Source organism: Heliangelus exortis, chromosome 1 (genome assembly GCF_036169615.1).
Source record: "Heliangelus exortis chromosome 1, bHelExo1.hap1, whole genome shotgun sequence".
Classification (NCBI taxonomy): Eukaryota; Metazoa; Chordata; class Aves; order Apodiformes; family Trochilidae; genus Heliangelus; species Heliangelus exortis.
In genome coordinates, this window is record NC_092422.1 from 113,742,282 (window position 1) to 113,768,499 (window position 26,218).

The 26,218-nt window shown below is 40.3% G+C and overlaps 1 protein-coding gene across 50 annotated transcripts in view; it reads right to left on the reverse strand.

Annotated features, from left to right (window-relative positions):
* ZBTB20 (zinc finger and BTB domain containing 20) overlaps positions 1-26,218 on the reverse strand; it is a 505,805-nt gene that overhangs the window by 117,045 nt on the left and 362,542 nt on the right. For 40 of the 50 annotated variants that reach the window (XR_011729104.1, XM_071759958.1, XM_071759936.1 and 37 more), the window contains one exon: positions 25,878-25,932. The gene's annotated coding sequence lies outside the window, so the exon portion shown is untranslated. Of the gene's footprint in view, positions 1-661; positions 801-25,877; positions 25,933-26,218 lie in introns of all 50 variants that reach the window. The other 10 variants (XR_011729105.1, XM_071759678.1, XM_071759643.1 and 7 more) reach the window with 2 other exon arrangements.

Genomic DNA, 26,218 nt, shown 5'->3' on the forward strand with positions numbered 1-26,218 from the left:
CCTGAAACAAGTGCAAAACACTTAGAGGCTTTTGGGCTGGCGAGGAGCCAGAAACCCTCCCGCTGTCTGGTTAGGAAGAGAAGGGAGAGAGAGAGAGAGAGGAAAGAGAGGGAAAAAATTGGAGCTTCCTTTAATAGACATAGGAAGCAGGTCCTTTTTTTTTTTTTTTTTTCTTTTCTTTTTTTTTTTTTTTTTCCTATTTTTTTCAAAACTGGCGGTCAAGCGTTAAGTAACTCCCTGTCTAAATCCACCTGCTGGAAATGAACTTGGGTAACCCCCCCAGGGGTGCACAAAGAGGAGACACAGTAACACACTCCGGCTCTTCTCCCACCCGCCCCCTCCCTCCCCGCTGCCCTGCTTCCATTCTCCCTGCGCCCAGCAGACGAATGCCCACGGCTCCCGCTCCCCCTGCCACCACCACCAACCCACGTACCAAAATAAACGCTTGCTCCGTCTCCTAAAAGAGGAGAGGTGCAGAAGGGGGGGGGGGGGGGGGAGAAGGGAGAGGGAGGGGAAAAAACAAAACAAAAAAACAACAACAACAAAAAAGGGGGGGCAAAAAGGAAAAAAAAAAAAAAAAAAGAAAAAAAGAAAAAAAAAAGAAAAAAGCTCTTTTCCATCTCGGTTGCGACAGTGATAAGGGGTAGGGAACATCTCATACCTGGTGTGAATGCTAATCAGCCAGGAGTTCTCCTTTTTTCCCAAGACAGGGAACTGTTTCCTTCCAAATTTATTAGAACCTCCTCCACTGCCTCTTTGAAAAACCTTCTTTGTCACCCTCTTCCCAAGTCCTGATACTTCTTTAAAAAAAAAAAAAAAAAAAAAAAAATGGCTTCGGAGCTCCTTCTATTCTTGATATTGATTCTCTCTCTCTCTCTCTTTCTCCCTCTCTCTTTCTCTCTGCCCCCCCCACCCCCCCCACCCCTCCTCCTTTCTCCTGTCTCTGTCTCTTCTGAGTGGTCTATTGATAAGTCCCTAGAGGCACTGGGTCAGCCTGCCCGTAGGAAACCAGACACAATGCACAAATCTCCGAGTGCCATTCTGCCATCAGCAAGCAGACCACGTTTAGGAGAGAGGAAAAAAAAAAAAAAAAAAAACCACACACACACACACACACACACAGTAGAGCAAAAGACAGAGAGAGAGAGAGAGAGAGGGAGAGTGTGAGAAAAAGACTGATTGGAACAGGAGGGAGGGAGGAGGGAGGGAGCGAGAGAGCGAGAGAGAGAGAGCGACACTGCCAGTCAGGTTAATCATCCCTACTTTAATTAGCTGTTCGGCTTAGACATAAAACAATTGAATTTGAATGATCTGTCAGTGGGCTCGGCTGAACCAAAGGGGAAATGCGAATATTACAAAAAAGACTGTTGGTGTATTCAGATAAGCTCGCCGGGAAAATCCTCAAAGGATAACTATTAAAACTTACCACCAAACAAAAAGTACAGATTCAAATGGCATTATACAGAGGCCCTCTCCAAAAAGCCGGGAGATCCCTTCCCTCTCTTTTTTACACCCCACCGCAGCTCTCGCCAAAATAAAACACCCGTGCCTTCCCACAGCTTTCAAACACTACCTGTCCTGCAGCGTGGGGAAGGGAGTGCAGGTTTGCCTGCTACTTTGATTTGGTTAAAGCAAGACTGTGCTGCCCTTTAGCTGAAATTTCCTGATGGATCACTGGAATGTTATGATCTGCGAAGTACATAAGCCCTGAGAGCGCACCTTTACCATGGATGTCTGCACAGACTGAGACAAACCAAGTACCTGCTGGATACAGATGGAGATGCTCTTAAAAGGCAATTCTGTGTATTGGGACAGACAGGTCCCAGGCAACGTGGGGGGAGAAGTTATACCCCAAAATAGGTGGCAGAGCAATCTATTCCTTCTACCCTGGACTGCAAAATGAAGTGCAGTTCAAATGGATGAATCCTGGTGACAACCAGCACAGCAGCATCGCTGCACGGCAGGCAAGGCAGAGATTTATGGCACTTCTACAAAGTCTGCTGCTACAAAGGTGTGGGGCAGAAGGCCTCTCCCCACAAGAGGGAAGGTGGCAGGTAACATGGTGCTGGAAGAGGGAGCTGCCACTATGTAAAGTCCTCGGACATCACCCCCTCTGCCTTGCCAGAACTTTCCCTTCTCAGATGCTGGGGACCTGCTTTGGGTTTCAGGGCACACTGGCATTAATGTCCCCTCCTGAGCAAACTTCAGCAAGGATTGTGTGTAAATTTTTTGTGCGAGGCAGTTATATTTCTGTGTTTTAAATACATTCTCTCTATTTCATATAGGGGGTGCAGTAAATACGTAATCCCTTTATCACTTCTGATAACATCTGCTGTATATAAACTTTTAAATAGGCATGGCTAACCTGCAAGCATTGCTCAAAAACATGGGAAGAAAGTAGAGAACAAATTTGCAATGCAGCTGACTGCTGGCCTTCAAGAGTGAGTACTGGGAGTCCCCCCCGACTTTGCATTTTAGGTACAAATGCTTAAGAAAAAGGGGGAAAAAAAGATAGACAGAATCTCTGGCAATTTCTCTATATTAATTTCACGATCTTTTCGACATACATCTCCAGGCAAAGCTAGCAACAGTTTTTATGTGTTTCTCTCTTAATGGAGAGCTGAGGGGAGGTATCAATGTTATTCATTCCATCACCCTGTGATATGGAAAAAGGTGAGTTCCTGATCTTTTCCACTTTTTGAAGCACCACATGCTGGGTGGCTGTGTCCCATCTGCCTACCAGCCTGCTGGGGCCTGTTTGCTCAGCACAGATTACAGGAAGAACTAACCAGGGTCAATAGGAGAGGGATACACTGCAGAAGCAAATGGGACATTGAACTTAGCGTGGCCTGTTAAATGCTATTTATGAGCCATATCCCCAGCCACCCCAACATACAAATTGCTCCAGTTGGAAATATTATGGGACTATAGGAGGTAAGATGCTACCAAAGAACAGAAAAGGAGATTTCAGAGAAATACAGTCCCATCTAAGGCCCCAGCTCCGTTCCAGATGAGATTTCGTAGAGCACAGTGACACAGGCATGGAGTTTTCTCTTCCCTGGGTCAGTACCAAACTAATAATCCAGCAGGGTGTGAAACAGCTCTGGGCTAAGTTTCTAACGAAATATGCAGAGAACCTGGCCCCCTGATGCAGGGGTTCAGTGGAAGAAACAGTGTGCAGCCATGTAATTACAGGCTATGGTAATGGTACAAGCAGCCCTCAGTAAGGCTGCACGACAACATTAACTGTGGCATTTTCTAACTTTTAAGTGCTTGACTTGGTAACATTATAGTAATGCATTTTCAATATAATGTCTCAGTTTGTTTTGTGGGTTTTTTTTTTTAAACCAACTTAAATACCAAATGCTTTTCCAGGTGTGTGCTGATGCAGAGGTGGGTTAGCCCCTGTGGAGCTGTAATACAGAACTTCACCACTTCAGCCGGCAGCGTCCTCAGCAGCACGAGTAAAACGGTGCTTGCGAGGTAATCAACCACTGGAAAAGTGTGAGGATACTTCATTCAGGGGTTTGACAGTATCCTCCTGACAACTGCAGTGCTAAGAGTCAGGAGCCCTAGCCTGACTTCAAGGAGCAGAGCACAGTGCACTGCCATGAGAAGAGAACTGTTGGTCCCTGGACCCCCAAGCCTGCATCTCCTCTCTTACTATTAATTTCTGCATCCATCCCCTCCATTCAGTTGACTCCACAGACTTCTATTTGTCCTGTTTTCTAGATTATTCTCTCTCACACTATTTCTTCCTTGCTACACATGCTACTACTCCTTGTCACAGTCTGTTCCTCATTCCATTGCCCTAAAGTGAGCATCTCCTCACATGCCACTTCACCTCTGCTCTACCTCAGGCACGGATGCACACCGAGCACAGAGGAAAGCAAGCTGCTTAGCATGGTAAATTAGGCCACGTGGTGTTCCAGGCTGCCTTAACTGGACCACTTCTTGCAAGACTGTTTAAAACTAACTCGGGTATCATAATTTGCAATCCACAGTGTAGACATATCAAAATGTCCTTGTTCTCATTTCCAGTGCTTGCTGCCATAGCAACCCCTGGTCAAAAGGAAATTTCCATTGATATCAGAAGGAACAGCATTTCACCCAGGTGAGTTTTTAGTATGTGGCACATATTTTATTAGCATGTGTTCCTGGCATGGTGATCCCCAAATCTCCTTTAGTGCTTAATGTGGAAAGCACCAATGTTAAGTCCTGCTCTCAGTAGGTCCCCTGCTAGTAGAAGCTAGACAAATCAAAGACCTCCTGATTTCTACCTGACTATCAACCAAGAGCAGACCTGGAGTCTAAATGTAAAAGGTCAAAAGCAGCTCCAAAAATTGTACACCTTCCCCTCCTGAGATTTTATAATGGATTTTATCATGATGATGATCTCTCCCTTTGTATTACATTCTCTTGCTTGCTCTAGTTGTATATCGTTGCTTGTACCAGCTTGTACCTTTGGCTTTAGCCAAGGAACCGAGAATTGAAAGTTCAGTCTGAACAGCTGAATAAGGTTTCCTGTTTGCTATGGAAAAAGCAATCAGTGCTGCAGCAGGCTCTCAAGATCAGGTGTATGATGCTCACTCCACGGGAAGGAGTGCCTACAGAATTGGAACAGATCTTCAGGAGAACGGTACCTGGATTTGCCACTGGCACATGGCAGGATTTAAGAAAGGAAAAGCTACCAACTGCTCCTCGCTTTCTGACTTCTAAATGCATCATGCCAGCAGGACACAATACCATAGCAGCCTGGGAAGGACCTGGAAATGGCAGAGTACTTTCTCCTTTAATCTATATAAAGTATTCTGCAACTCAACTTGTGACACTCAGTACAGCTGACATGAGCTGACAGTAATGGAAAATCAACAGATCTGGGTGGCACAGAGAGGAATTTGGTTGCTTTGCAATGGAGGAGCTCTGTCTACCTGAAAAAAAAATGGTATGCAACTATGCAATCTCAGGATAAGTTGTATAAATATATTTCTCTAGATTTATTTGCTTGTCTTCATAAGCAGCTGTTAGCCTGTGCTTTATGTTCAGAGATGTAAACCTTCACAGCATGTTGGAGAGGATGAATATATGGTTATCATTCAGTATGTAAGTGATTAGAGGAAAAGACTAGGAAGTCCACCTACTACAGAAATCTACCCCTTGAGTATGCAATCATTACTGACTTGCACTACAATGCTTGGTAGATGCATTTGTATACTGAGGAGAGAAAGCCACCATGCCTTGCATCTAACCTACCTCATTTTATCTCATATAAGCAATTTGATTTTCTGGTTCAAAACAAGCAAGCTCTTTTCCTATCACACTGTTTATCATAACCTGTGCCCCTCTCTATAAAATTATACCAAATGCCCAAGACTTGTTCCTAAAACACCTTTTACTAACACTGTACAGTTCCCAAGCCAATTCCATTCAAGAGATTTGCTGACAATAGAAACAAGTAAATGGAAGCATCAGAGGGGCTCCACATTTTTTTTCTCTTAGGCAATCCAAAATACAATGGCCTATTTTGTGGAAGAGACTCTGTTTTAATAATAATAAAAAAAAATAATATTGCAAATGGAGCTATGAGAGACATTTTTGCACTTTATCACCAGCAATAGGATGCTCAACAGTGAGCCATGCCCTCACAGGCACCAATGCAATCCCCTTGCCTTCACTGGAAAAGCAACAGTGCAACCTAGGGGAACTCTATAAAACATCTGGCTGGGAAGATGGTAAGAGTGCAACACCAACACTCCTACCTGCCTTCCTCTTCAGCTGCACTGGGTCAAAAAGTAACATTTTGAAAGTGCATTTTCACAATGGGTTAATGAGATCAGATCACTGGTTAAAAAGCAGATAAATGAAGTGGTGACTTTTGCAGGTGATACATTTTCTGTATGTTTATATGGGTGTTTGTTTGGAGGCCTCAGGTGACTTTTAAACACTGAAAACATTAACTCTCTACCTCACTCACTACCCTCTATCATGATTCATGCTGTTGTTACAAGATTGCATCTCTGCTCCAAAATTAAAATTACTTAAACAGCATCGTGTGTTATATTCAGCCTATTGTACCCTGTTCTATTTTACTCTACAATTCTTGAAAGATGTATAAGCAACCCGGGGTGTCAGGAGGCTTAATTTTCTCTCATACTTTCACGGGAAAACAATTATAATTTTGATTTGAAGAACTTTAAAGAGGACGTTTGCCCCACTTCTGTTCTAAGCACTGACATGAAACATGCTATATATCCCTCTTGCTAACTTTGGTCCTGTCACATATTCACAAATCTTATTTCCCACATCTGAAGGTGACAGGTATTGTGCATCTGCCTCCATTCTTTCTTATCTAAAGATGTCTTGTTTCTTTAGGCCTTTCCATAGGCTTGATGCTGAGTAAAAATTTCATTTTTTTAATAATCCTCATTCAGGACAAAACTTTTGCAATAACAACAGTATCCCCAGTCTAGGGAGCTTTACAGCCTCAGCATGCCAAAACTGTGAAATTCCCACCAGAATCACCCCACTGAGGGCTTCTGGCTTCTCTGTCCAACCATTAGTTTTGTCTCAGGGACAGCTGCAAGGGTCCCTACTCTGCAAATACCACTTTCTCTCTTAGACTTAGATATAAATAGAGTGGGAAGCCAAAGAGCCAGAGGAGGGTGTAGAGTTCTGTCTCTTTTCTGCAGCAGATATGATTGTCCATCATGTCCTTGGGCTGTGTGAAGCTGTGAGGAAAGAAGACACACATGGGGTTGATCTCCACTTCCACTCTCCCCACAGACACAGCTGTAGCTTGCAAGGTGACGAACAAAACTGGCTCAGGAAATTAAGAGTAGCACATCACTCATTTTTCCTGCCTGTTTGCTCCTAATTATCTTGCAATACATTTCACTAGTAGTTTTATCATACAGAAAGACAGAAGATCCTTCTGGCTTCAGCACATAATGAATACTTTTAAAATGGCTTGCCATTCATTCTTGGGAAAGCCTCAGTCTCTCCCTCCCTCAAGCTAACTTCCTCTCATCCTGGGTTTTTTGGGGTTTTTTTTCTTTTTGCTTAGGTTTTGTTCTGTTTTGTTTTGTTTTCAGGGAGGCAGGGTACCAATTTTCGGCTTATGTATTCCAAGAAAAGTAAAAGAAGGGGCAGCAGAGGTGGCTTTCACCTTCTTTGATGAGATTTTGGCCTTACTGAAATAAGTGTCAACACTCTCAGTAATTTAATTTTGGCCAACAGAATATCTCTTGCAGGCTTGAGCCATGCAACTCCTGTGTAGCCCGTAGTACAAATCAACAGAGCCTCTTTTTCACTCATCTTCCAGTATTTCTCTCTAACCTTAGAGAAGCAGAGAATTGCTACAGGGCAATGAACTCTCATTTTGCCATTGACATTTCTGCAATCCCTCTCCCTGAGTTGGGAGACCCTTTCACAGATCAGGAACCTCACCAGCATAAGGAAGAATTAGTATAATTAAAAATTAGACACAGGGTCTCTAAAATGGGAATCATAACAATGATGAACGTCACAAGAGTGTTTTCAGAATTAATTCAAGTAAGTAAAGCACTTATAAAAATGTAGGAGCTGCCACATCAGATTAGACCACTGCTCCATCTAGTTGAACATCCTGTGTGCAACACAGAGCAGTGATAAATGCCAGGTAGCAGAACTGGGGTTTGCTCTTGGCCAGAAACAGGGCTCAGCCTAAGCAAAGGCAATGCAAGTTCTTGGTTACACCATTATTTTATGACCTAGGGGACATTTTTAAGTCTCTAAAGCCCACTGTCACCAAAGAAAGCGGTCTTGCAATTAAAGGCGAGAAACAGTCACAGTAAGAGTCTGGTACAGTGGATATATAGCTGTGCATTTATTCCTTTCAGGACAGCTTCTGATCAGAAGTTTTGACTTATCAATTATTTCAACTGATCCAGATTATTCTAAAAAACTCAGGTTTCAGAAACACAGTTACTGTGGCATGGATAAGTACTCATAAAATGGGTACAGAGAAGGACATCTATGCACACAAAACCAATCTGTTTAAAAAAGCAACCTGATCGTCACTGGCTCTGCTTTAAGCAGGGGTGAGGGCTGGACCCGGATAATTTAAGGAGGTTCTTTCTGATTTTTTTTTTCCAGGATTCTGTGATTCCTCATTTTCCCATTGCAGAGATCTGTCACTGAACATGAAAGAACTTGTGGTAAGCATATTTTTAAATGAAAGTAGTATTAAAGAAATTTATTTGGTCCAGCACAGAAACTCTGTCTAGTTCAAAGTTGGAGAAAGAGGCTGATGCTAGAGCCTGATGATTAAGGGAGTGACAAGGGAGACCTGGAAGGGAACAGAGTCATATGCTCCCTCATGCACTGGAGGAGTCCTGGTCCTTGAGCCATTAGCTTGACTGATGTGGGTCTTCAGAAAACTAATTTATTTATGGAAAAGTTCCATAGTTTCATTCTAACACTCCAAAACTCCCAATATTTTCACCATGGTGCATTGCTTTTTCTTGGACAGCTCACCTATCTGAGTACACGTTCTGTAAGTACTTGCAGACCTTACGTTACTACTAGCATCAGTTGTGACAATGACAATAATTCTGTAAGATTTCATTATCTCTGATGGTTCAACACCTTTATTCTTATTCTCACATTTTTTTTCACTTTATGAAATAGCTTAAAAGTAAATGGATGGGTTCAGATGAACCTGTCTTTGTTAAGAGTAGGGTTTTAAAATTTGTTTTTACTTTTTTGTTAATCATGCAGTGTTTAATAGAAACAATCCATGCAATGCAAACTCTTGCTTGAAAGATAGAGCCACATGGTATTTTCATGTATTATTCTACCCTATTCTATACTCTACTTCAGGACAGAGTAATAAAAAAGAACAAATCAGGAGATAATCTGTGAAAAAAAAAATCCCTCATAATTGACCAAACCATAAAAACGAGCTTTATATTACTGGGACTGGAAAAAGTACTATCAGTGCTGGATTATTACATAAGAATATGTTAGTAACGTAGCAGGAGTCTAGTCTTTAGGATGTGAAAGAGCGTTATCTAACCTCTCTGCAAAGTTCAGGAAGAGGAGCCATATGTCCAAATAATAATTTTCTTGCTGGTGTTTAACATGTCAGTTTTTTCAAGGGGTCTATTTCAAGTTTAAAAAAAAAAAAAAAGGTGTGAAATGCATTTAGATTTTTTTCTTTTTTTCTTTTTTTTTCTTTTTTCTTTTTTTTTTTTTTGGCAAAAGCAGCTCATTTTCAAGCTTGCAAGGAAACAAGAAAAACAAAATCAAATGTCAAGTAGATTTGCTCTTTGTTGTAATTAATACACAAGCATTTGCTTGTAGATGGTCTTGAGCCTGAAAACAAGTACTGCCAGTCATGATGCTATTAAAAATTAGTAGTTCTCTTGTAACCAAAGGGCAAAGCATTCAACCAGTGAAAATCTACACTCAAATCAATGACCCTAGGCCAGTTTACATCAGCTAAGAATCTGACCATAAAGGAAGGAGGGTGGGAAGCCTGATGATGGAGGACAGGCCGCGTGCTTGCAGTGTTGTGCCCCACCTTCTATGAGACAGCAAAAAAAGGTAGGGCAGACCTGTCTGGGATGGGAGGTGGGAAAAGATTAGCCAAAACCAAGGAAATTGGAAAGTCCTGCCCTGCAGACTGCGTGCAGGCTCAGTTTCTGGTCAAGAAGGTTATGTGTGATTTCTCTTTGCGTCAGAGCAATGTAGTGGATCAAAAGGCCCTGTCTAGCCAGGGGGGTTTCCTGAGGCCATCGAAGACCAGCTCAACATGCTGTTAAGAGGCTCCTTTTCATGAGAGTTTTTGTTGCATTTGTAATGCTGGCTCCAGGTCCCCTAGAGCTTTAAGTGCCACATCACAGTGCTACAAGCCCAGTGCTGAATGCTTGGCACAGGACCAGGCATCTTCCCTTTCTTCTCTCAGTTTCCTCAAGTCAGCAGGTGGGGCTCCAGGGCTCCATCTTGTTTTGATTTGCAGGGGGATTTTTTTTCCCCAAGAAGATAGAAGAAAAAAAATCCCTAATGAATATTTGCTCTTCTCCTCCTTTCCCCCATGTTGTTTTCTGGAGGCGTTTGGGGAAAGAGAGATATTTTTTTTATTATTATTTTTCTTCAAAGGGACTTGCTAGTTTTTCTGAAATGGGATGCTGGAAACATTTTATCATCAAGGTCTACTGGCCTGAGATCTGCTTTTATACCAGGGTGAATCAATAGCAATTCAACACAGGTCACCAGGAGTGCTCTGGCAGGTAGCTCTGCTCCTGGGACTGGGGGTCAGCCCTACCCAGCCAACCTCTTCACTGGAACAAGTCACAGCTCAAGCCCTGTTCCAGGTCATAGAATGGGTGTAAGTGAATAAAGGGCAAAGAAAATGTAAACCTCTACCAACTTTCCCTGTGAGATGATCATAAAAGTGCTGGAACTCAAATGCTGGAGGGAGGAAGTGGGGGGGGCAAAGCCAGCAGAACAAAAAGCCCTACTAGCAAAAAGCACATTATCCTGGCTGGGATGAGAGAGAATCAGGGCAACATATATTTTTTTGTTACTTATTTTTCCACACTCTTGTGTCCAACGTGTAATGCTCTCATATCATCTAGGTCACTGCTGGATTTAGCCCTATGGGTTTGAACAATTAATTATTTTCAGTGATAGAAATAGCTCATTTTCAAAACTGGTTTGAACACTAGATTAAATAATTTAACTACAGACCAGTAGTAGGTGTTTTCTCTGTATTAAGCTGGCATATCACTGAACAGGTATTATTTTTTAACTTTTTAATATACTTAATAATTGATAATGCTACATTGTAAACTGGCTGAATAACCATCACCATAGAACACTGCAGCCAACACCTCCAAATTTAATCTCTTCTCCAAAAAGCCTTGTTCTACCTTTTAAAGTATCAGCTATGGAGAGGAAGGAAGGAATATAACCACAAAAGCAAGCTGCTTAACTCTGTGAACATGTGCTCTCAGGTTGTATAATCTTAAGCAAATGCTATTCCTCAGTTTCCCCATAACTATGTGAAAACAGTACCTAATAAATTGAATGCTATAAAGACCATGCAGCTGTTTTTAAGATAGTCAGTAGACTACTTGAGGCAGACATTTCAAATTATTTTTCAGAAAATATCTTAAATTAAACCTTAAATTAAAAAGAAATTTGTGCTCAGGGATTCTGTTAAATCAAAGAAATCACTCATCCTGTGCCTCAGTTTCCTCTTCAGTGAAGTGCTGAAAATATGATCTCCCTATTTCACTAAAATCCTGGAAAAGTTAATTACTTAACAGTGATACAGTAATTGCAACCCCTCCAGCGGGAAGTCTTGGAGAATGAAATAAAATCAGATACTATGGATAACTGAGGCAGAGGAGGCCCAGAGTTCACACCATAAGAAGTTCTGAGGTTCATTATATCAGAACTAAAAGAATCTGAAGATACATTTGTCCAGGGAGGGCAGCAGCACCTGGGAACAAGGAGGATGTGTTGTGCTCTGCTGCCAGGGGAGGGAGAAAGGCTTCTGATCACTCCCTCCTGTACCACTTCTCATTTACAGTGAGAACCCTCCCAGGCTGACTCTGTTCTGCTGGAAACAGGGGCACCATGCAGATGGCTGCTTTCTAAAAGGAAAAGCAAGAGGGAGAAGAGGTTCATGAAGAAGGGATGAAGCAAGAGGAGGGAAAATAATGAAACATTTAGAAGGGGCTAAAGGACTTTACAGAGGAGAATACTGGAGATGTGTAAGCTGAATGGGCTGCTCAAATGTCACATTTAAGTTCAACTGATCATATGAAGGGTCAGGAATGATCACTGGGGGTTATGAAATGTGCCCTTGGCCAGATGCACTAGATACAGCTGTTACCTTCCTGCGGTGCTCAGATGGGGACAGACCAAAATCAAGGCACTGGAGATCACTTCTGATACATAGCAGAGAAACTTTCCTTCCTATTATTATGAGGCCTGAAATACTGGAGAGCTAAGTGAGCAGTTAAGAAGATACAGTATGCATTATGGAAATAAACTGGAAGCATAGTTAAAGGTTATCAAGTCTTTTTTTCCTCCAGCTGCCACTGATATGAATGATGTCTGTTCTTGCACTGGGAAAGAAAAGATAAGTTAATGTCACCCTCCCTTCTCTAAAGTCTCAGATTTGATGACTAACAGGCTACAATATTTTACTAAGAAAAATGCCTGTGTTCTACTTAAAAGCACAAAAAGTATACAGAGAAAGTAATTTTCAAGGCCAGAGGATTGTTTTGACATTTAAGAAACACTAAAACAGATTTTAGCTTTTAAATTTGTAAACCAGAACTACTTCCTGAGCTGAGAAACAATCTGCCAAATTTTGAGATGACCAAAGGCTTTTCAGGGTAAGCTAGAGTTATCAGATGTATCATCTTGTCTAGGTGCATGTCTCTGTGATTTTAAAATGAAATGGTGATCAACCCTAAAAAAATGCTATTTCTGAGACCCCCTCATACAAATAACATACCTCCCTTCTCACTATAACCTAAGAGGCAATCCTCTCTTTAATAACTGTTTTGGTACAATATTTTGCTCACTACTGGAGAACTCAAAAGCTTAAGGTAATTATACTAATGAAAAAAAACTTAGGGAAATAGAAACATTTCAGCACACGGAAGTCAAATAAATCCTTTTATTTTATACCAAGACTTTGATCCTCTCACCAATCCACTTGCAATACAAAACAATTTAATTTAATGCTACATCTGACTTCTCTGGGATTGCAAAACTCTGCTAAATCCCTGGGCAAACTATAAAGGGGCTGAGGGAAAGGTTCACACATAGAATGTACATGCAGATGGGCCACACATATATAGGTAGCACAACCCTGCCAAGCAAACTTAACAAAACTTTCTTCATATATAATATCAAAGGGTCATCCTTTTGTTAAAGATCTGCAAGAGATGTCATTACCTCTTCTTGCAGCCTGTTTCTCCCACAGCCCATCCTGCCTACCTCCATGGCTCCATTTGTGCAAAGTGGGTTGTAAAATAGCTATTTTGTTTCAAAAGAAAGACTCTACTTTCTGCCTTGCTTCTCATGCCAAAACAGACAACCAGTTTTGCTGTTTCAACTGGGCAAGAAAACAAACATTTTCATTGTTTTCTCTCCATACTTTTTTCAGTGACAAAGCTTGAAACCTCTTAGCCAAAACCTGCGACAGCTCAAGATGCACTCCTGCAAATGCAGCTACACTGAAGAACAAAAGCCTGCTGGAGTGGAGAGCCAGCAAAGAGGATGCTGCAAAGTTTCTGTTTCTTCCTCAATGCCTCCTATATGCACCTGTGCTATTTAAATGATGCCAAGACTGCTTACTAGGTTTTAGTTTGTTTCTCCTACTTCAATCGGAGTTGAAATACAATTGTATTTAAAGGTCTGTTTTGAGTTTTTTTTGTAAGTTCTGCTCACTATAGTTAGCAGGAAAACAGAGTTTGCTGGCCAACAACTCAAACTGCCCTGGGCCTTGCAGGATGTAACTCTGTCCAGGGAAGGTTTTAGATCCAATAGACTACCCAACTCACTGACTTCTGCCTTTTATTAATTCCTGTCTGCTTTTCTCTATCCAGTCATCTCAACATATCATCCTCTAGACAACAAATACTTACAAATCCAATAATCTAGATGAATCAAGAAAGCAAGAACTGATGAGCTCCGATAAAAAGACCCATGAACCTGGTGCTTTCTAGTGCATACAATATATACATACAAGAAGACAGATGCATAACAACACTGCTTGGCATTTGAATTTCTTAGGTATAAGAACTACAAAGTACTTAAACACAATAGAGGACAAATTTTGGATCAGAAAATTGTTTGCAAAGCTGTGGCAATGATGCTGCTAGCAAGATGAGAAGTGTATAATTTCCTTGTAATGGCCAGTTAAAGGCTGGATCAGGCTGTGATTCTGGTCTCACCAGGATTACAAGGACAGCTTTTTCTGAGAACCACTGGCAACACTGGACACCTCCAGGGGAAATGATAAAGGGAAAACAAAACTGAGGCCCTTCATGAGCAAGATGGTCAATACACAGGGCACACAGCCAAAGCTTTGGAAAAGCTGAGAAAAGATCGACAGCACCCTGCTGTGCCGAGGGGATTTGTGGAGTTACGTGATCCTTGATGGCTAAAATCCAGTGTTTTTCTTCATGTGAATCCATAGCTTTGGTGTACAGATAAAATCTAACTAAATTTGGGGCTACTACAAATGTGCCTGCAAAACCTACAAGCTGATTTCTTGATTACCATTTCTTAAAGAGCTCCGATCAGCTGTGCTTGGAAAATGAACTGATATTAATGTCCTACTGAAATACCAGCACTGAATTCTTAACCTGAGGTTGCTACTGAAAATCTCCTGTACAACACACAAGGCAGCACTGGGTCTTGCTCTCCCTCCCAGCATTGGTGGTTCTGCTGAGCTAAAAAGGAGTGAAAGCCATAGAAGCCCACTTGATTGGGAAAGTGAGACAATGTCATGCTGAATGTTGACAAGGAGTGGGCTTGTAAGGTTAGAAAAGCATCTCTACAAAACCTTGATAATAACAGGACTTCAAGAAGAACAGTACAATGGTGAACTGGGCCGTGATTGCCACTAATATAGAGAGGAAGAAATCAAGATGCAATGACAGGAGATCGAGTGATTTCTTCAGCATCAGAGAGAGTTTTACGGCTAGGGTTAAAGTGAAAATTCATGTCTTGGTCCCATGAGCAAACCACACAAGCTCATATTGCTTCTACTACAAACAGATTTCCCTTCACCATACTGTACTTTTCTTGCTGACTGTTCAGTATGATCATCCAAAAATACTCCTATTTGTGTTATTTTTCACACACACCACCCTGAAACAAAATTCTGTATGAAAGAAGAGCAGTTTCCTCTAATACAGCTCAACATCCAAACTAAGCAGCAGTAAAATCGTATTTATTCACTGACTGAGGTTTCAAACAGTAAAATGATTGTTACCGATTTATAGATTGGACCATGCCCTGAATCACACCCCAGAATAGGTCCCTGGTGACAGCTCTCTCCCCTTGACAGCCCTCAGGAGAGCTGGGGGAGAAGGAGGAGTATGCATGATTGTAACTGGGGGCGATGCTGGAATACAGTCAAACTTCACAATCACAGCAGGCAGAATTTGAAAGACTTTTCCTTGAGACAGAACAGAGGGAGCTGGGTACCTGAGCCCAGTGTGTGAGAGAAAATTGAGGCTCTTCACTTGCAAGCCAAGTGTGCTTGATATGGGAGATGAGCTGGGAGCCCAAGAGAGCTGCCATGCTGCACAGGCTGAGTGATCCAAAGGTGTGGGTGCTAAATGTGGTCATTTTCCCTTTCTGTGTAAAGTCTGGCATGCCCTGTAGCTTTCTCTATGCCTTTGTTTTCCTGCTTGAATATTTGATATTCCAGTGAAATATAAATATTAATATTAGATTGACTCACAGCTACAAAGCTTAGTTCCTTAAAGTCTAGTGCAGAACTTTGAAATATTTGAAAAACTATATAAAAGTCGTTGTTTGTTTGTTTTTTATAGCGTCACATTAATAACTGTACAGTGGAAGTCGATTAATTAAATAATCTGTCTATATTTGTTTATGCCTTCCTGAAACTGTTACCTTTTCAGCAGATATTTCTCATGCCTTGTCTTAATCCAGAAATGACATTTTGCAAAAAGGCATTCAGCTGTTTTTGAGTCATCCAAGTATGTAAAAAACAGTTTCCAGCTGTTAAGTTTTCCATAAGCCTTTTTTTTTAAGCACACATGTATAATTATAACACAGCTTTGTTTTAAAACATCAAACTTGACACGTACGTAGTCCTGAAAGAGAAGTAGCAGCAGTGCTATGTTTGAATTGGTTTTGAAATACCAAGGTTATTACCATATTACAATATTTTTATTTTCTTAAAGATTCTATCAGGTACTGAGATAGTTTTCTAACTGTAGGCAATTGTGTAAATGACAGGTAAAAAAAAAAAAAAAAAAATCACAAAGGAAAAAAGACATTTTTTTTGCTATATATGACCAAGATGTAAGAGGGAGGGACAGGGGGATGCTGTTCATGCTGGGATTAGGCTCAGACCTGCCTATGATGCGTTCTGCATATGCACTCCTGAGGAGCACAGGTAAAGCTCTAACATGGTGTGCTCACAAGACCCAGCTTGGCTGCATGCACATGGAGACACTGGCAAGGGCTGGACCCACACTCCCTTCAGCCCTGGATGCTGGTCAGTGGCCCAAGGCTGCCCTCCCCAGGCTAGTTACCCTGAGTTTTAACAATTGGTGGGCTAATAGCTGGCAAAAAGGTCAGAAAACATGTAGGTGGTGTGGTCTGCTTTCAAGATCATATTTCAACTACTAGTCCATAATCTCTAAAAACCATGAAACTGGAACTTTAGGTGGGACAAAGACAATGATATCTTACTCCCTTGCCCACAACACATGATGCTTCACTGAAATGACCATAGCTTTCCATGAAGATTCTAAATTCCATTTGGCATCACATGCTTTTTGTTTTAATTAGATGAGTCCTTACTTCTGTTCTGCCTAGGTGGAAATGCATTGACATGACACCAAGCAGATACAAGTCAGACATTTACTTAATTTAAAACACTTAATTTAATCTTAAGTATTTAAGGTTGTGATGCTTTCGTGGAGTAAGTGTTGGGTTTAAGCGACTGGAATGGGAACTGTAGTGTGATTATTGGATTACATGGGATTTATTCTCAGAACTATTTTTTTATATGGTGGCATAAAAGCACATGTGGCTGTTATGCTTTGGGTGGACCACTGGCCTCAGCAAGAGCTCTTCTGTTAAGCTCTTCTGAAGATGCAACATTTCTTCAGAAGCCAAGTCACTGCATGTGTGGATTTCTATAAAGGGCTCAACTGCATTGACTCGTACAGACAAGAAGAGGCTCCAAAACTGTTTCTCATTCAAAGTAAATAGAAGAATCTCCTGCCCTTGCCTTTCCTGGGATATATCCTCCTACCATGCAGGTGTGAGCCCACAGAAACTATCCATGTCAGCAATATGATATTGAATCTGGGAAGACTCATCTGAAAGCACAAGATACAACTCTTCTGGGCTTTCACACAAAGAAATGTGCATATACTCTTCCTTACCTTACACTATCTCTGCTATTATTAGTGCAGCTAGAACCCAGCTGTATATCCATTCCTTTGAGAGGTTTTCTGAATGTGCTTCAAACCACACCAAATAAAGAGGCCATACTCATCAAACAAAATGTCACTAGAATCCAGTCACAAGGATAAAACTCAGCAGTTCCTGCCCATCACACTGCCTTCTGTCTGGATGATCTGCTTTGGTAACAGGGAACATACAGTAAGATACCTTACTGGAAGTGAGGGGCAGAGGTAAGGTTGTTGTGGGAACCTTTACTCTGAGTTTCCTGAGATTAGGGAGATTAGAATCTTGGTATTCATATCCCATTACCTACTTTTTCTGCATACAGAACATGGCCCAGGCAAGTTTACTGTTTCTAAAGGAAAAGTATACTACCGGGTAATAGGTGTCTTGCACATTTCATCAACTCTAAGATACATAATTCAGTTCTAATCAATGATACTGGATTTTGAAACCCATCAGTATAATAATGAAGTGGAAAAAGCAATAGAAAAAATCCAAACAAACTGTAAATTATGCTATATTCTCTCCTATTCTTAGCCTTGGTGTTGAGACAAAAGAAGAGTAAGAGTTTTCCATTTGCAAGCTGTTAATAATCAAAAGAAGATCCGCCAGACACACTCATCAAGGGCTCTGTCTGTCTGGACCAGGTAGATGCTGCAATACACAAAGGACTTAACACAGAGAAAGAAAGAGCGTTCATGGACAATGATGTAGCATTCTTAATTAAGATTTTCATTACTGATACATACATTAAGGTTTTGCTAATGCAAGTGCCCACTCTCATGTGCAGGTAGATGTCTCCGATTCTATCTCTAGAAATCCTTTTGCAAATCATCATGAACATTCGCCAGCCAAGGCTCTAAATCAGCCCACCTGCCCTCTGCTATAATGACAATGAAAAATAATAAATGGTATTTTGTCTGTCTGATGAGAACTTTACACTTTGCAAGCGTGAGAATGAATAGGCTTTTGCAAAACTGTGATACAGTGCATTGAAACTGATTCTGATCTCCCTTACACCTATTTGATGTTGATGTAACATCAAGAGCTTCAATAGCATGAGTGTAGTAAATGCTGAAGGTAAAAAATAATGAAAGAGACACGTAGGTAAATGGGAAGAAGGATAAAATACAATGTGAGTTTGGCAATGGTAGATGTAGTAGACTAATCTGATAACTTTCTGTGATAAGGTAACTGATTATCCAGACAACGGAAATACAGTAAATTTAATCTATCATTTCAGCATTTGATACAGTATCACAACAGATATTATTAGTTAAGAAGAGTTGCTCAAGGACTGAAAGGTGAGCAAATGCTTATCTGAAGGGGAGATAGGGCAGTGGTGAAAAAAGAATTACTGGGCAAGGTGAAGGCTATATTTCCACAATACTGTAGTTAAACTAAACAGTGTTTTCTAGCTAATAGGATTTAGATGGAGTGGGTAACATTTCTTTATGAGGCTCCCTGAAAGGAAGGGAGGATAGAGTAGGAAAATCGGGAGTATGCTTAGCAGACATAAAATGATCAACTTCAATAAATTGTTCATTAACAATATTCAGACCTCATTCACCTGCAATGTTTCTGTATTACCTCTATGATTCTGTCCTTCAGGAGGTTCAAAAATGCTACTACTGTCTCAGCAGTTTTCTTGTATGATTGAATTAAATATCTAGTTCATTTTGTGCTTTTAAAATATTCTTTTTCACAGAACAGGATGCCCATTCATCCACAAATCTGCTTGCTGAATGCCTTGGAACTCACCTGAATGCTGGACCTTGTCTCCAACAAAATGTGGCTGAAAGAAGATGTGGAGGACAAATACTCAGTAAACAGAAGGACTTACAAAAATGTTGCTTCTCCCTGAAACGTGTTACATGCTTTTCTTCATCCATTCAGATTATGACATTTTCTGAATTTCTTCTATAGGACAAGCCAGGCTCACCACTAGCAAGACAAAGGTGTTGCACTGGCATGCTGTATGTACCAGGATGACATGCATCAACACACAGTCATGCTAGGATGGAAGGTGAAGACGGTGCCACAGAAGCCATAGCAGAAGGAATCAATGTGAGATTAATTTGCACGCTCCAAAAGAAATGGTCTGACAGCATATTGTCAAAAAGTTAAGAAAAAAAAATAGGATATCTGACAATCCTCCCCGAGGCATGCCTCGGTCTACAGGTAATTCAATGACTAAAACTGTTACCTTTCTACGAAATTCCACTGAAAGAAAAGCTGCATTTTTGTTTTAGTCTTTTGTGGCAGAAGTTAAATCCTTAGTGTCATAACTACACTGTGCTAAGCATGCATGGACAGTCACAGCAAGGAATCTGAACTAAAAACTAAAACTTCAAGGATTTATTAAGTGCAAAAATTGAAAAACAGTTTCTGAAACACATCATTCTTTGGGATTGGTTATATGGCGATCAGTCATAGCAGGTTTCCTTCACAACCTTCAGTGCACATTGCAGAGCATCCAGAATGTAACACATTAATTTTTGTCTTTTATGTAAGAGTGGATTTACTGCAAAAGTGAAATTCAATTAATCCCTTTTACAGACATCCCGGATAAGTGAACACAGATAAATATGGAGTTTAAACACACATCCCAATTCAAATATTTTAACTGATCCTTACTTTGGTGCTTGGGTGAAGCATAAATACCTTTAAAATGTATGCTATTTGAATTTGGGATTCCAATTTTGTCTTTGAAAAATCAAGCTGTTTAGCATATGCCGAAGAAGCTAAAACATTAGAAAACATCATTCAGTAAACTGATACAGCTATTCTATTAAACATAAAAGCCAATATAATAGGGAATGGGAGAAAGCAAGAACTATTCAAAGCCAAAAGCATTTGCTTTTGGTGGTATGCAAAAATCTAACATTTCGGGCACGCAAACATATAGAGTGAAAATACTACCTGGGGAGGTTGAAATTTTGAATCATATTCAGCATGGTGTTTTTTCAAATTGAGGGAAAGAAGTAAGCAGTGAACAAGACCAAACTTCAGAGGAAGAAAACACTACTTCTTAATATATTGTGAATATTCTGTATCTAAGAGATCCCATTCCTGCCAAGAGGTAAAACAGCCTTCACAAAGCATTGTGTGAGCCATATGTTTTGACAGGTACACCTGTGTAATGGCACACAGCTAAACTAGATGGTATACACCTTTCCTTTCCCTCTGAAGTGGCAGAGGTGGGGAGAAAAAGGAGAAGAGGCTCATACAAGCTCATTTTCAATCATAGTGTCCTACATGTAGGACGTTGAGTATTAATATGGAGAGCCAGTTTGGCATTTAGACCTCCATGAGCATTCATATTTATGTGTCCGTTTCAATAGTGAAATCTGTGATCTTTCAATCAAGAGGTTACATTGGGAAGCCACCTATTTCTGGACATTGAATTTTATAGCAACCACTTCCCCAACACTATTTGCTCTTAGTACTGTTTTCATCTTACATCTGATGTCTCTGTTTTATGGAGACAGGTACACAACAGGCTGTTAAAGCAAAGTGCATCAGAAAGGATTTCTGCATAAGGAGAACAACTGATAATACATTTCAGAAAAAAGAGACATGTAGTGATATAACTGTAGAACAGCAATGTGCTTGCCAAAGTTGGAAGATAATTTACCATAACTGCACAGGGAATATTCAGAAAACCTCAGCTACACTCTGTAGTCGTGTCATTTTGTGCAGTGATTTCAGACCTAACAAACTGGACTGTCTTAGTGTTTTCATAGTTTATTCTTAAAATGCCGTAGGAACTGCTGCTACTGATTCAGCAAGATGGGCTTTTCCATACAAATATATTAAACCATACCAGTGTCGGGTACAAAAGTTTCATTTTCTTTCTGTCCATTTTTCTAGCTAAATCCAATATATTACCCTCCCAGAGCTGTCTAGTTTAAAGTCCTTTTTATTTATTTTTTTCCCCAGCTGTAATCTGCTACATTTAAAAAAAAAAAACAACTTGCATTCAATACACAGTATAAAGATAATAAGATAAAAAATAAACACAACAAAAAGATCTTTAGTAAGCATAAGGGCAGAAAGGTGTGACATTTTCAGCTGTCAGCCTGGCCAATCAATCTCAAACAACTTCAGTGGATATCTTGTAGGTACTGCAATTAGAAAACAGGCTGCATACATGTCTCTCTTGTAATCCACACATCACCTTCACAGCTATATGGGCAGACATTATTATTTGGTAAATAATTTCAACATTGACACTCAAACTAATTCTTGAATGAAAAACTAGAATAAAATTTTGCCTTTATTTTTTTTTTTTTTTTTTCATAAACCTGGCAACTTCTCTGCCTTTCTGCATATTACCTCTATTTTTGTTAAAGATGTTTTAGAGTAAAACCATGAACCTCATCAGATTTTTTTTTAAAGAAAGTCTTTTGCTGGTTATGTCTTCAAATAAAAAAAGCAAGCTTATAAAGTTGTGGCACTTGTTCAAGAACATTCATCCCAGGATGCATTCCCAGTTATACAGCCCTATTTCTATAAACACATCAGAGCAGAATTTCTGCTCTACTGCTATTTCTAGCCTGTTTCACTATTTCAATTCCCCTCCTTTGGAAATTCCAAATTAAGGGCCTGCCCATGTTGTTCTCTCTTTTTGGAATATTCGTTTCCTTCAGGAGACACACAAAAGCTGGGGAACTACCATTCTTTTCCTGTCTCAAATTGCTGTGTATGTGACCATTCCCTTGCAACCACTCCTTATTTTCATAATCACTAATTCTTCTGGATAATTTGCATGTGTAGTTATTACATTAAATATGATAATTCTTTAAAAATGCTAACTCTTGAAAGCTGTTGTAAACATAAGGCTTATTATATCTAGACTTTTTCTGGCATTTTGCAAATGTTCATTTTTGATTCATGTATAAGCTTGACCTGGAGGTTATTATCCTTCTCTGAAGCAATGGAGAGTTTCTTAAGAAACCAGAGAAGAGAAAAGATGCCTCCTCCCTGATGTAGCAGTGACTGCTGTTCTCCCTCATCTGCAAAACAGTTCTAAGCACACTAACCAAATAAAGGGATTCAGACACTGCTAATTAGTTATTTTACAATGATGGTTCAGAGTTCTAACAGATGACAATTTGGTGGTGAACAAGTACCAACAACAGCAGGGGGACACATACACATATCAAAAACTATTCAAGCATCATCGTGTCTGCAGAAGTGAATACACATTCTCAAAAGCTGGTAACTGGCAGGCTGGAACACTGCTGGGGGTCTTTTGACACACAAATCACTGACCATATGATGGATGATTCTCATAACTATGATGAGATCAGTTAGATGCTGCTCAGATTCCCTTAGGTCATCATTACTTGACTAAGTATGTCTCCATGAAGCTGACGAATAAATGTTACTTTCCCCCCCCCCCCTTTTTTTTTTTTTTTTTTTTAAAAAAAAGGGATGTCAAATAACCAGAATTAGAACCAATGCTGAATCTAATAGGAATGATGCTGGAGTTCAGTACAACCCACTTATATCAGAAAACTATTTCAAGGAAATGGACAGATGTTCATGGAAGTAGGTTTACATGTCCTGCAACTTCTTTGTATCTGGATCACTTTCACGCATTTCTGATTTGCACTTACCAAACCTAACAGTAGATAACTCTTTAATATTGTATGGGTTCCATCTGAATGGGCAGTGCTCTGGAAGTAAAGCTATCCTGCTGTAGCTATTTACCATACTGTAGCTGCCTTTCTTACTATAAACACATTATTATTGTTGATACTGTTTCATACTGTTGGTAATACTGTAGGAAGGCTCAAGATTGCTTGGAAGATTTCTTCTTCCAAGAGAAGGTTGATTTTTTATAAAGAATCTACTTGCTTCTCTCTAACTCCTGACGGTATTCAAGAACAGAGATAATTGTATTTTTCTGAAGGGGGAATATTGTTTTGGGAAAAGATCCATGAAATCCTTTTACCTCCAAAACCTTAATGCCATATAGTCAGAGAGATAAGTCTTTAACCTGCAGGAGGAGGAAGACTCCTGAATCACCAAGTTGTGGACAGGGATATGAGAAGAGAGCCCAGGGTTGGGTACTGTGGCAGAGGACACAACAAGCAATTATAATCTCCAGATCAGAAACATGCTTGACAGGTAACATTCACAGCTTCTGTTGCAAAGTTGTCCCTATTCTACTTTTTCTGTTAGCAAAAGAATTCAGAGGATCAGTGGCCTGAGGAGCCTATCTTTCAGAGAGAAAGGAGAGGACGAGTATGAACAATACAAAATTTACACACATGCCTGAAATAAAGTGAGGCTCCTGTGAAGCCTGCTAAGATGGGAATGGAGTAGCACAAAGCAGCTCCCAGCTGTGGAGCAAGCCTGACTTACAGAAGCACGAAAGTGTCTGACTCTAATTTTACAAGTTAACAAACAAAGGCAGACAGATGGGAAATGACTTATGCCCAGTCGCACAGCAAAGCGCCATAGAAGAGGGATCTCAGCAATGGGTTTCCCTCTGCCTACCTACCAGGAAGCCAGCTTGCTGCTTCCACCTACACCACCCCACACTCCAGAGGTAGAATAATGATAAAGTGGTGTCTGTGCAAATGAAGGCACACAGTCCCTGCCACAGACATAAGTGATTTTGCCACTGCTGAGGGAAGCGTTAACATAAGTGGTGCGTGCTTCACGTCCCCGAGCGTCATTAACATTTTTTATCAATATTATGAAGTTCTGCAACAAAAATAATAGGATTTGTCAGGGGCCGTTATGAACCGCCCCTGCTGGATAAATACATAATACATGATGGCAAAGGTCTGATGGGACTTTAATCAATTGCCTTTCCGAGTCAAATAAATGTCACATTAGACGTAAGCCATGTTGCATTCTGTGAGGGCCTCCCCTCACCTCATCTCACGGGTCTGACACCGCCACGGGGAGCTATGCATGCGCATAGACTCCTACTTATTTGTAGCAAATATATCAGAGCAAAACTGGAACAGCAGGTTGTAAATTACAGATTTGGGACACCTCATCATGAAAGGCAAAGGGGAAAAGAAAGAAATATGGGAACACCAGAGGCATGATAGGTCACCTCAAATACATCTCCTTGGTAGCTGGCATTGTCATACCACCTTTCGCAGTCCCTGCAGCATATCTCGTGCTCCTGCTCAAAGGGTAGGGGAGAAGAAGGTGTGCCATTTCTTTCTGCACTGCAGAAGTAGTGTATTAACTTTAAATGTTAAAAGTCACATATTTTAAGTCTCCTATCAGTAAAAGAAACCCCCTTCCGCCATGCACCTGAAAAAATTATGACTGTCCATTTGCACTTTAGCATTCCTTTGAAGAAATCCCAGCAATCAAAATGCAACTTAAACATAAATCCCTACATTTAATTCCACTCCCAAATATGAAAGAACTATTTTTATTACTGTGCTATGTATTTGTGTCCTGGGTTTTTTTTTTAATTCCAGGCAGCAGTTTAACAGCCATCTACTTTCCTCTCTGAATGGGTAGGAGACATGAATTTAAATTGCAAAATTGAGATCTAAAGTAACACAAAGTCCAGGCACATTTGGACATGGAGTTCTAAATCTAAATTTAAAAGTCCTCATTATTTTTAATTTTCACTTAATAGTTCCAACTTGAACATCCCAAAACATTGACTAAAAATGTTGGTGGGCATTTGGAAGACTTTAGTCTCTCTTAACTATAGTAAATATTTTCAAGTGGCAGTACTGTATTTCCCTTTATATCACAACATGAGGCATCATTGCCTAAAAACCACTAGATTTCACTGCCAAATATGTATGAAGGAATTCTAGCAAAATGCAAACCTTTTTTCCAAATATGCAAAACCATCACATGTCAGAACCTGGCAAAACTAAAAACCAAATGAAAACAATCTCTCCCTAAGTTACATTCCCTATCCCCCCAAGAGAGGAAAATTAAGCCATGAAAATTTTAATTCTTCCTGTTCTAGACCTTAAGAAACACAATTATTGGGGTTCATACAGATTAATACATTTTTCTCAATTAAGAAAGTCACTGAATTGACAACTTACACAGCAACAGCCAAACTCAAGTGAATGAAATCAGGCAAAAAAAGAACCCTCAGACATCAAAAGAACACTACAGACGATTTTCCAAAGAAACAACCAACAGATTTATAATCCTGATATTGTTAAATGTCAAAAAGAATATAGCATATTGAAGCTACCCAGGTAAGAAGAGCAGGTCAGTACTAGGACAGCACAAAGGACTGGGTAAGGAAGGGTCCCATGCTGTAAAGGTCAGATTTCTGCAAGGACAAGCTGAAATGCTAGTTGACTGTACTTTGGTTCATGCTTGAGCATCATGGAATACTGCATGCTTTACTCTGAACTGGAGCTCAAGAGCATAATGCCCACCACAACATATATATCCTCAACTATAACAAAAATTTCCATACTGTCATCCAGAAATGCACATGTAAGTTCCAGGTCAATCAGTCCCACAAGATCACAGAACTAAGTCCAAGTCCCATGAGCTGAGATTGCATTAAAATCCCAGACTGTCACTTTAGAGTGAGAGCTCAGTGCTGAGTCTTGTGGCCAGAGGGAACACCAGAGAAGTTTACAAGGGCTCTGGGCTAACTTGGAACTTGAACAAAAAGGAGAATTCACATCTACGAAAAGTGTAAAATGTTTGTTATAACTACTCACACAAGAGACAGGAAAGGTTCCTTCAGAGGAAGGCCGCAAACTCGTTGTGAGTGATCTAGGAAGAAAAGGGAGAAAGAAAAATGGAAATTAGGTGGCAATAAAACATTCTAAATGATACCACTATAAAACAGAGATCGAGAAGACTCACAGATGGTAAGCAGTTCCCACAGGAAAGAAAAAAAAAAAGAAGTGTTTTAAATTCACAAACTGTATAAATCTTGAAAGTTTTGTAAATACCTGACCCCAAAACTATGTAGCTGAGAAAAATGGTGATGGCTGAGGAGTCTTTTAGTCCTGGGATAATTCCAAGCCAGCAGAGACTAAATATCCTCTGGTGGCTG